At 42.8% G+C, this 12,416-nt stretch overlaps 1 protein-coding gene across 1 annotated transcript in view; it reads left to right on the top strand.

The window, feature by feature from the left end:
* Window positions 1–12,416, top strand: part of PIGN (phosphatidylinositol glycan anchor biosynthesis class N) — a 710,925-nt gene that overhangs the window by 97,853 nt on the left and 600,656 nt on the right. The window lies entirely within an intron of this gene.

The raw sequence follows: 12,416 nt of genomic DNA, 5'->3' as shown, positions 1-12,416 counted from the left end.
TTGGGGTTGGGATTTCCAGAGGGTAGGGGAGGCTCTGGAGAAGTCCTGGATGTGAGCATGGGAGGAGGTGACAAGGGAGCTTGAAAGCAGGAGGTCTTGGGAGGAGCAAAGTGGACAGTTTGGTTCATATTTTGATAAGAGTTTGCTGATGTAGCTGGGGGCAGAGTTGTGGATGGCTTTGTAAATTGATGTTAAAATTTTGAATGTTAGCAAAGAGAGGTGGCAGACACTAAAGCTCACTAAAGTTTTTGTAAAGATCGTTCGACATTCGTGCTGTTAATGAACCCAACTTTACCAACGATTTTGACCATGTGCCCGACTAATGTCGATTGGATCTAAAGTGAAAAACTTTTACCGTTTTCAACTAAAGCGTATACGTGTATGTTATAATCGAAACTAAAAGAATATTCTGTCTTATATGTTTTTATTGTTCTCAAACGATCACTACGAACATGGAAACAGTCATATAAACGAGTTTATTCTTTCAGTTAGTGGACAATTCACTTTTGATTTACAAATAATCGCTCAGTCTGCAAATGGCCGAAATTGTGTACGTATATGGCCAGCATTAGTGATTAAAAAGGTAGATGAGACTGGTAGCAGAAGTCAAGATTAGGAGTTGCAGTAGTTGAGGCAAGATATAACCAGGGAGTGAATTAGTAGTTTGGTGTTGTCATTGGTTAAGAAAAAGTGTATTTTGGACATGGAGGAGAAGGTGGTAAGATTTTATGTGAATTTGAGAGAAAAGGGCTAGGCTCCAGGATAACACCTAGCATCCTGTTATGAGGGGAGGGAAAGATAGTTGTGAAACTCATCTCAATAGTAAGGGTGATGGATGGGTCATGGGAAGGAGCAAAGCATATGAGCTCGGTTTTGAAAATGAATTTTAGGAAGTAGTTTGACATCCATGCTGATATGTTGGTTAGTAGGTAAGTGATGCATAAGGAGCTCTCTTCTCTGTGTTAAGGCTGCTCAGCTGTCGGATAATTGTAAGCACTCATTGTTTCCTAAGTGGCTCACCTGGTTATCATTTTCTGCTCGTCAGTCCCACCTGCAGCCAGCCCCTTCTGGCTATTTAAGCTGCCTTGTTCATTCCTTTCCTGCCTTCGCCTTGTCAAGATATCCTGAGATTTTCTGCTGTGTTCCTGTTAAAGACTTTGCCCAGCTGACATCCCTTCTGGTTCCAGATCCCTACCTTCTGCTTCTGACTACGCTGATTTCTGGCTCCCTGATCACTAGCTTGTATGATTTCCCATTTTGGCTTGTGAACCCTGGCTTATGTTTTGACAACATTCCTGATCTGTACTATTTTTACTATTACATTAAAGGTATGATTATTACTGCATTTTCTGTCTCAGTCTAATTCATGGTTCCTGACATTAGGCGAAGGCCATGAATTCAGAAGATGCAGTCAATCCACCTAGTGGTAATATTTTTTCCAGATTGAATTAGCAGGATTTTTCACATTCTGCTATATGACATTCTCAAAAAAAAAAAAGTAAAAATCAAATTTTTTTAACATTTTAGGCCAATTTGTTTTCTGCTACATATGTTTGGTAAAAAAAAAAATCGCAATAAGTGTATTGTGATTGGTTTGCGCAAAAGTTATTGCGTCTACTAACTACAGGAAAGTTTTATGTCATTTTTATTGTTTTTTTTTTTTAATTTACTAGTAATGGCAGCAATCTGCAGGACTGCGACATTGCGGCGGACAGATCAGACCCCTGACTGACATTTTTGACACTTTTGGGGGGACCAGTGACATTACTACTGAAATCAGTGCTAAAAATATGCACTGTTACTGTAATAATGACACTGGCAGGGAAGGGGTTAACATTATGAGTGATGAAGGGGTTAAATGTGAGCCTAGGGGAGTGATTCTAACTATGGGGGGGAGGGGGTGGCTTCTGAAATTACCATAGAGACATGTGATCCTATATAGAAAGATCACATGGGCTCTATGATCATTTCAGGGAGAAGAACGGTCAGCTGTGTTTACAACAGCTGACCGTTGTTCTCTCTCAGCGGGGAACAATCGTGGGTGTCAGGCAGCAATCCGAGCTGCCTGCCCACTGCATCGGCTGATGAGCGGGGGGGGGGGGGGCGGAGCGTGCCGCCAGCAGCGCGCACTCGCCCCCTAGCCTCCCGAGAGTGAGCGCTGTACATGTACGCAGATTTGCCTGGGAGCGGCAGTATGACTGCGGCGGGCGGTCGTAAAACGGTTAAAAGGGTATTTGATGTTCCTATTCGCTCTACTTTTGCTGCCATGAGCCTTATGTCCATCAAACAGAGTACAAGAACTGTTGCTGATTACGCCATTTAATTCAGTACTGTGGCAGCAGAGGTTGCTTGGAACAATGAGGCCCTCGTGGCTGTTTTTTCTCATGGTCTCTTGCATAACATTAAAGATGGGATAGCAGCCCGAGACATACCTACGGATCTGGAGAGGTTAATCACGTTTGCCTTTCTCATCATTTCCCTGCGAGGGACCTTACTTTTAAGAAGCGCTTCCGGAAGCCTCCTGTACGTTAGCTCCGAGCTTTGCATTCCCACCCATGCCTCCCTGACCTCCCATGCCTCCTGGTACTGAGTCTGCCAGTGCAGAAGAGCCCCTGCAGTTGGGTTTCACTTGTCTCTCTGCTGAAGAGAGGGCCTTTAGGAGTAGGGAGAGATTGTGCCTTTACTGTGGCCAGGCAAGTCAATTTTGAAGTGTCCTGGGTGGGGGGACCCGAGGTCCTGTAGGGGACAGACCTTAGGTGGCGTTTCATGACCTGACTGATAGGTGGCGTTTTTGTGTCCCTAGCTATCCTGAAGGATAAACCTCTAGTTCCGGCTACCCTTTCTTGGTCTGAATCGTCCATCGATATACAAGCTCCAATCAATTCTGCGGCTGCAGGCCTGTTCATAGATAGTGCCTTTCTATGAACGATTCTGCTGCAGCTTCCTGCCACTCTACTTGCCATTGAGGCTATTGATGGGAGACCTTCACAGCCTGCCCATGTGACTCATGAGACTGCTCCGTTAACCATCGTCGTAGGGGTTCTGCACAATTTCAAGTAATTTCCTCACCTCACTACCTGGTGGTCATTGGTTATCCTTGGTTACAGAAGCAGAACCCCTCTTTTGATTGGCATCGTGCTGAGGTTCTTTCCTGGTCGCCACAATGCAGTAAGACATGTTTTCAGAAAGTGGTTAAGGTCTTGTGTACCTCTTAACACCTCTTCACTCTCCTCTTTGCCAGAGGAGTACCGCAAACTTAGTGATGTCTTTGACAAAGGTCAAGCTGGTGCCATGCCTCCTCATGACCGGGTCTTCCCTTTGTCTGTCTTGGAGGATAAAGCCATGGAGGACTATGTTGCCGATTCACTTTCTCGAGGGTTCATCCACAAGTCCTCGTCTCCTGCTGGTGTTAGCTTCTTCTTTGTGTAAAAGAAGAGTAGTGAACTGAAACCTTGTATCGATTATAGGGGTCTCAATCGCATCCTGATTAAGAACGCTTATCCGATAACATTGCGTACTGACTTATTTGACTGCCTCAAGGGAGCCGTGGTTTTCACTAAGCTCAATTTGAGAGGGGCATACAATCTCATGAGGATCAAGGAGGGTGACGAATGGAAAACTGCATTTAATACCAGGACCGGACATTAGGAATACCTCGTAATGCCGTTTGGTCTCTACAACGCTCCTGCAGTTTTTCGGGAATTCATCAATGATGTCCCCTGAGATATGTTGCAGCAATGTGCGGTGGTTTCTCTCGACAATATTCTGATATATTCAGCCACCCGACAGATGTTTCCTGTGTGCTACAGAGGTTGAGAGATAATAACCTGTATTGAAAGTTGGAGAGGTGCGAGTTCCATCGTGAAAAGGTTAAATTTCTGGGTTATGTCATTTCTACTGCTGGTTTTTCGATGAACCCAGAGAAACTATCTGCAGTTCTACAGTGGCCTCGACCCATAGGTCTATGTCCTCTACAATGTTTTCTTGGCCTTGCCAATTATTATCGGAAATGTATTCATAACTTCTCTTCTCTGGTCAAACCTCTGACTGATATGACCAGGAAGGACGGCAACCCACAGAATTGGTCTCCAGATTCAATTAAAGCCTTTGAGTCTCTCAAGGCTGCCTTCATTTCAGCTTCTGTGCTGGCACATCCTGATCCTATGTTACCCTTCATTTTTGAGGTTAATGCTTCTGAGACTGGAGTAGGCGCCCTTCTGTCTCAACTTCCTACCCTGAGAGCGCTATGCATGCTTGTGGCTACTTTTCTAAGAAATTGTCTCCTGCAGAAGGCAATTAAGAGATTGGGGACAGAGAATTGCTAGCTCTGATTTTAGCTCCTTAAGAAATGGAGGCATCTCCTCAAGGGTACCACTGTGCCGGTACTCATTTTGACTGACCATAAGAATTTAACATTCTTGTCGGAGGCTAAATACTTCTCTCCCAGAAGGGCACGATAGACTCTTTTTCCATCAAGCTTCAATTACATAGTCTCATTCTTACCCAGTACTAAGAATGTAAGGGCTGATGCATTGTCACAACAGTTTGGCTGTCATCTCGTAACCTCTGACTCAGTGTTCCCTCACTGAAACTGGCACCGTGGTATATTGGGCCTTTCTGTACTCTCCATAGGATCAACCCTGTGGCTTACACATAGACCTTCCGTCTACCATGCGTATTTCGAATGTATTTTATGTTTCCTTTTTAAAACCTTTGGTGTGTAACTGCTTCACCACCTTGGTACCACATCCTCGCTCAGTTCAGGTTGAGAACCATGAGGAGAATGAGATACAATTGATCATTGACTCCCATAGGTTTCGTGGGCGCATACAATTCCTTGTTCATTGGAGAGGGTACGGTCCAGAGGAACGCTCTTGGGTCTCATCCTCGGACGTTCATGCTCTTGTCCTCTGTGCTTTCCATAGACACTTTCCACTCAAACTGAAGGGGAGGGGTCATTGAGGAGGGCTACTGTCCGAGCTGGGCTCACAGCAGCTCTCTTCTCTGTGCTCAGGCTGCTCAGCTGTTGGTTTATTGTCAGTACTCATTGTTTTTTCAGTGGCTAACCTGGTTATCATTATCTGCTTGTCAGTACTGCCTACAGCAAGCCCTTTCTGGCTTTTTAAGCTTCCTTGTTCATTCCTTTCCTGCCTTTGCCTTGTCAAGATATCCTGAGTTTCTCTGCTGTGTTCCTGTTAAAGACTTTGACCAGCTGACGTCTCTTCTGGTTCCAGATCCCTAATGTCTGCTTCTGGCTATGCTGATTTCTGGCCCCCTGATCCCTGGCTTGTCTGAAATAACATTTTGTCTTACGAGCCCTGGATTATGTTTTGACTACGTTCCTGTTCTGTACTATTTTTACTATTACATTAAAGGTGTGATTTTTACTACATTTTCTCTCTCAGTCTGATTAATGGTTCTAGACATGGTTCTAGACAGTGAGGTTTCAAATGACCAAAGAAAAAGTATAGCTAGAGACTAGGAGTCCAAGGACAGATCCTTGAGGGACCAATACAGGAAAAGAAAGAAGAGAGGAGGTAGTGGAGTTCTTTGTTACACTAAAGGAGCTTGTAGATAAGTAGGAGGAGAACAAGTAAAGAACAGAGTCTTGGAGGCCAAGGAAGTAGAGTTTTTTTTTTTTTTTTTTTTTAGAGAGAACAGATGGTCAGCTGTGTTGAAGGCAGCAGAAAGGTCTGTACAGGATGCCAGGGATGGGTTCTGGGTCTAAGATAACTGTCCCCGTTGTTTGGGTTGTGGTCCCTTTAAGGTGGTGAATAGAGCCATTGTAGTACTCAGGGATTCCACCCATGAAGGGTGAGGATTTTCATGGTGATCTGAGAGAGGGAAAACTGATTTTCCATTCACACAGGATTGCTAGGTTCTAATATGGGACCTGGAATCCAGAACCTCAGAGAGATTTTTGGGTGGGAAAGAGGCTCCAACCCTGACGATGGTTACTGGGGGCTTGAAGGTGTTAACCAACCTGCGAGAGGGCTGTAAAGGGCAAGAAGCAGTCAACAGGTGTCCATGAGGTGTGGAGCAGGACACACTTGTGAGCTCTGTACTGCTTAGGCTACTGAGACACTGCTGAGCTCTGTTGACCTACCTTTGGGTCTATGAAGCAGGCAGGGACTTTAAACCCTGTTGTGGACAAGATTTTCTGATGATACATCAAAGTCTTGCTTTATACCTGTGGGTGAAAGACTGTTCTGCTTGTTTTCATGATAAAATGAAACTGCTTTTTGTTTATTTTTCAAAAGTTAAAGACTGCTTTTAGCAACATAGCTGGCTGGTGATCTGCACTCCCCCAAGTGCAGTTGTGGTCAAAAGCCAGGCTGTAAGGGGTCAAGAGGGTTGCTCTCATTGAGATAGGAGCTCATATGGTTGTAGACTAGGCATTTTAGGATTTTTGAGGTGAATGGGAGCAAGAATATGGGTCTGGAATTATCCAACAAGGCCCATTTATGTGTAGGAGTCAACAGAACAGGTTTTAGAGGGTAATGGAAGATGCCCGTAGACAGGGAACAATTGAAGATGTAAGTAATAGAGTGTAAAATAGCAAGGTGTTAAACAGAGCAGTTAGGAGGGAATGGGGTCCAAGGGGGCAGGTGGGGAGGTGTTCATCAGTGAAAAGTTTAGCAACCTCCTCTGTTAAGACAGGGCCAAAAATGGGAGTGTTGAATGTGGTGCTCAAGATGGTTTCTTAATTAAGGGAGATGAACAGCAGCAATCTCATTACACATACATTTATCTTGTTATTGATATTACTGACAAAGTCCTGGGAAGTGAATGGCTTAGTGGGCAGCGACAGTTGGTGATGAAGTAGAAAGTTTAAGATCAAAAAGTTTTGAATAGCACTGGATAAGTAGGTGTTAAGGAGAGTGAGAAAATAGGTTTGTTAGGGGCGTGCCCGATGAAGATTGACTGAGGGCACACACTGCTGAGCTCTGTGCTCTCCCAGCAGTGGCAGGCTGCTTTTCAGGACACCCACAACCACGATCTGCATGTCGGCAACAAGCTCTAACCCCGCTGAGCCTGTTGAGCTACAGCAGGGCACTATGTAGCTGTACCTGATCCGTACAGCTCCTCCCGATCCTCGGACCCCCAGGCAAGACAAGATGGTGTCCAGCCGAGCTACAGGGAAAACTAAACCTCCTCCCCCAGCATCTGCAGCAGCTCACACCTGTGAGGACACAGCAAGAGAGACCCAGGCTATACAGTCTTATCCTCCAGCCTCTTGCAAGCAGGTCAGCAACTTCTGACTCACACATGGGCGCTGACCCCTCAGCCTCAGGGGGAACTCTGATCAAAAGCTACAGCCCTTTATCTGCCTTTAGAGCTGACTTTGAGTCCTGGGCAGTCAAAATGGAAGCATCGCTACATGTGGAGTTGACTAATTTAAATCATCAGGTCTCGGCAAATTAAGTGGTTGTATCAGCTTCAGTTAATGTTTGTAACTCAACCCCACTTGTCATTACCCTCAATCATACAGAAATTCAAGGAATTTGGGGCTGTGAGTAATTTTAAAATAAATCACAGTAAATCGGAAATTCTCAATATCTCATTGTCAGAGGTGACCCTTAAACAATTTTTGTCCTGGCTTCCTTTCAAGTCTGGTTCTACCTCTATTCGCTAATTAGAAATCAATATACCGTCCAACGCCTCCCGACTCTTTTCTGGGAACTTTGCTTCTCAAAACCCAGTTAGACTTATCCACCTATGCAACCAAACGGCTCTCCTGGTTTGGTAGGGTAAATGCTTTGAAAATGGATGCCCCCCCTTCGCTTCCTATACTTATTCCAAACAATCCCTATACAGTGCCTTGCGAAAGTATTCGGCCCCCTTGAACTTTGCCACCTTTTGCCACATTTCAGGCTTCAAACATAAAGATATTAAACTGTAATTTTTTGTGAAGAATCAACAACAAGTGGGACACAATCATGAAGTGGAACAAAATGTATTGGATATTTCAAACTTTGTTAACAAATAAAAAACTGAAAAATTGGGCGTGCAAAATTATTCAGCCCCTTTACTTTCAGTGAAGCAAACTCTCTCCAGAAGTTCAGTGAGGATCTCTGAATGATCCAATGTTGACCTAAATGACTAATGATGATAAATAGAATCCACCTGTGTGTAATCAAGTCTCCGTATAAATGCACCTGCACTGTGATAGTCTCAGAGGTCCGTTTAAAGCGCAGAGAGCATCATGAAGAACAAGGAACACACCAGGCAGGTCCGAGATACTGTTGTGGAGAAGTTTAAAGCCGGATTTGGATACAAAAAGATTTCCCAAGCATAAAATATCCCAAGGAGCACTGTGCAAGCGATAATATTGAAATGGAAGGAGTATCCGACCACTACAAATCTACGAAGACCTGGGCATCCCTCTAAACTTTCAGCTCATACAAGGAGAAGACTGATCAGAGATGCAGCCAAGAGGCCCATGATCACTCTGGATGAACTGCAGAGATCTACAGCTGAGGTGGGAGACTCTGTCCATAGGACAACAATCAGTCGTATACTGCACAAATCTGGCCTTTATGGAAGAGTGGCAAGAAAAAAGCCATTTCTTAACCACTTAAGCCCCGGAGGATTTGGCTGCTAAAAGACCAGACCCCTTTTTTCAACTTGGCACTTCGTGACTTTAACTGATAATTGCGCGGTCATGCAATGCTGTACCTAAACGAAATTTACGTCCTTTTTTTCCCACAAACAGAGCTTTCTTTTGGTGGTATTTGATCACCTCTGCGCTTTTTATTTTTTGCGATATTAATAAAAAAAGAGCGAAAATTTTGCAAAAAAATGACATTTTCAACTTTGTCTTTTAAAAAATATCCAATATACTCAATTTATGTCATTTTTTTTGGCCAAAATATATTTAACTACATGTCTTTGACAAAAAAAAAATCAATGAGCGTATTTTTATTGGTTTGCGCAAAAGTTATAGCGTCTACAAACTATGGTGTAAATACTGAAATTTACGAAGCTTTAATTTCTGACTGCCTATCTCATTTCATGAAGTGCTAAAATGGCGGGGCAGTACAAAACCCCCCCAAACTACCACTTTTTGGAAAGTAGACATCCTAAGGAATGTTCTGAGAGGCATGTTAAGCTCATTGAATATTTTTTTTTTTTTTACACAAAGTTGTCATTGAAATGATATATTGCTCACACATGCCATGGGTATATGTGTAATTACACCCCAAAATATATTCTGCTGCTTCTCCTGAGTACAGGGATACCACATATGTGAGACTTTTTGGGAGCATAGCTGTGTACGGGAGCCCGAAATCAAATCACCACCATCAGAATTTCAAAGGGCGTACATTTTTCATTGCATTTTCTCACTACCTATAACGGTTTAGGAGGCCCTGATATGTCAAGATACCACAAAACCCCCCCAAATGACCCCATTTTGGAAAGTAGACACCCCAAGCTGTTTGCTGAGAGGCATAGTGAGTCCATGGAATATTTTATATTTTGCCACAAGTTTCGGGAAAATTACAATTTTTTATTTTTATTTTTTTTTTTACACAACGTTGTCACTAAAAGATAAATTTCTCACACATGACATGGGTATATGTGGAATGACACCCCAAAATACATTCTGCCGCTTCTCCTGAGTATGGGGATGCCCCATGTGTGAGACTTTTTGGGAGCCTAGCTGTGTACAGGACCGCGAAAACCAATCAACACTCTCAGGTTTTCTAATGGCGTAAATTGTTCATGTCACCTCTGCACTACCTGTCGCAGTTTCGGAGGCCCTAAAATTCCAAGATAGCACAAAACCCCCCCAAATGACCCCATTTTGGAAAGTAGACACCCCAAGCTATTTGCTGAGAGGCATGGTGAGTCCATGGAATATTTTATATTTTGCCACAAGTTCCGGGAAATATATATATATATATATATATATATATATATTTTTTTTTTTTTTTTACACAAAGTTGTCAGTAAATGATATATTGCTCACACATGCCATGGGTATATGTGAAATGACACCCCAAAATACATTCTGCTACTTCTCCTGAGTACAGGGATACCCCATGTGTGAGACTTTTTGCCAGTCTAGCCGCGTACAGGACCCGGAAAACCAATCTGCACCTTCTGGCTTTCTAAGGGCGTAAATTGTTGATCTCACTCCTTACTACCTATCACACTTTTGAAGTCCATAAAAGGCCAAGATGGCACAAAACCCCCCCAAATGACCCCATTTTGCAAAGTAGACACTCCAATCTATTTGCTGAGAGGCATGGTGAGTATTTTGCAGCTCTCATTTTTTTTGGAAAATGAAGAAAAAAGAGGAAAATGCATTTTTTTTCCTCTTTTTTCAATTTCCAAAACTTTGTGACAAAAAGTGAGATCTGCAAAACACTAAACATGCCTCTCTGCAAATAGCTCAGGGTGTCTACTTTCCAAAATGGGGTCATTTGGGGGGGTTTTGTGCTATCTTGGAATTTTAGGGCCTCCGAAACTGTGATAGGTAGTCAGGAGTGAAATCAACAATTTACGCCCTTGGAAAGCCTGAAAGTGGAGGTTGGTTTTCGGGGTCCTGTACTCGGCTAGACTGCAAAAAAGTCTCACACATGGGGTATCCCTGTACTCAGGAGAAGCAGCAGAATGTATTTTGGGGTGTCATTTCACATATACCCATGGCATGTGTGAGCAATATATCATTTACTGACAGCTTTGTGTAAAAAAAAAAAAAAAAAAATATATATATATATATATATATTTCCCGGAACTTGTGGCAAAATATAAAATATTCCATGGACTCACCATGCCTCTCAGCAAACAGCTTGGGGTGTCTACTTTCCAAAATGGGGTCATTTGGGGGGGTTTTGTGCTATCTTGGAATTTTAGGGCCTCCGAAACTGTGATAGGTAGTCAGGAGTGAAATCAACAATTTACGCCCTTGGAAAGCCTGAAAGTGGAGGTTGGTTTTCGGGGTCCTGTACTCGGCTAGACTGCAAAAAAGTCTCACACATGGGGTATCCCTGTACTCAGGAGAAGCAGCAGAATGTATTTTGGGGTGTCATTTCACATATACCCATGGCATGTGTGAGCAATATATCATTTACTGACAGCTTTGTGTAAAAAAAAATAATATATATATATATATATATATATATTTCCCGGAACTTGTGGCAAAATATAAAATATTCCATGGACTCACCATGCCTCTCAGCAAACAGCTTGGGGTGTCTACTTTCCAAAATGGGGTCATTTGGGGGGGTTTTGTGCTATCTTGGAATTTTAGGGCCTCCGAAACTGTGATAGGTAGTCAGGAGTGAAATCAACAATTTACGCCTTTGGAAAGCATGAAAGTGGGGACTGGTTTTCGGGGACCTGTACTCGGCTAGACTGCAAAAAAGTTTCACACGTGGGGTATCCCTGTACTCAGGAGAAGCAGCAGAATGTATTTTGGGGTGTCATTTCACATATACCCATGGCATGGGTGAGCATTATATCATTTACTGACAACTTTGTGTAAAAAAAAAAACTAAAAATAAAAAAAAACTATTTTCCCGAAACTTGTGGCAAAATATAAACCATTCCATGGACTCACCATGCTTCTCAGCCAATAGCTTGGAGTGTCTACTTTGCAAAATGGGGTCATTTGGGGGGGTTTTGGGCTATCTTGAAATTTCAGGGCCTCTGAAACTGTGACGGGTAGTCAGGGGTAAAATCAGCAATTTACGCCATTAGAAAACCTGAAGATGTGGATTGGTTTTCGGGGGCACGTACACAGCTAGGCTGCCAAAAAGTCTCACACATGGGGTATCCCTGTACTCAGGAGAAGCAGCAGAATGTATTTTGGGGTGTCATTTCACATATACACATGGCATGTGTGAGCAATATATCATTTAGTGACAACTTTCTGTAAAAAAACAATAAAAAAAAAAGAAATAATAATTTTCCCGACACTTGTAGCAAAATATAAAATATTCCATGGACTCACCATGCCTCTCAGCAAATAGCTTTGGGTGTCTACTTTTCAAAAAGGGGTCATTTGGGGGGTGTTTGAACTGTCCCGGCATTTTATGCTCAATCTTATCCACACATCACCCACTCTTCTAACCGCTTGAAAACCAAGCCTTTTCTGTGCCTTTTTGTTTATGAAAAAATATTTTTTTTTACTAGAAAATTACTTTGAACCCCCAAACATTATATATTTCTTTAAAGCAGAGGCCCTATAGAATAAAATGGTGGATGTTGCACATTTTTTTGTCACACGGTATTTGCGCACAGATTTTCCAAACGCAATTTTTGCGAAAAAAATACATTTTTTTTTAAATTTATTGCACAAATACACTATATAATTCCAATTTTTTTGGTAAAATTTAAAAGATGATCTTATGCCGAGTTCATAGACACCTGACATGACATGCTTTAAAAATTGCGCACGCCTGCGC

Source organism: Pelophylax lessonae, assembly GCF_965119305.1.
Source record: "Pelophylax lessonae genome assembly, chromosome: 5".
NCBI classification, from domain to species: domain Eukaryota; kingdom Metazoa; phylum Chordata; class Amphibia; order Anura; family Ranidae; genus Pelophylax; species Pelophylax lessonae.
Note: the sequence above shows the minus strand (reverse complement) of the source record. Positions and strands in the feature narration are given on the sequence as shown.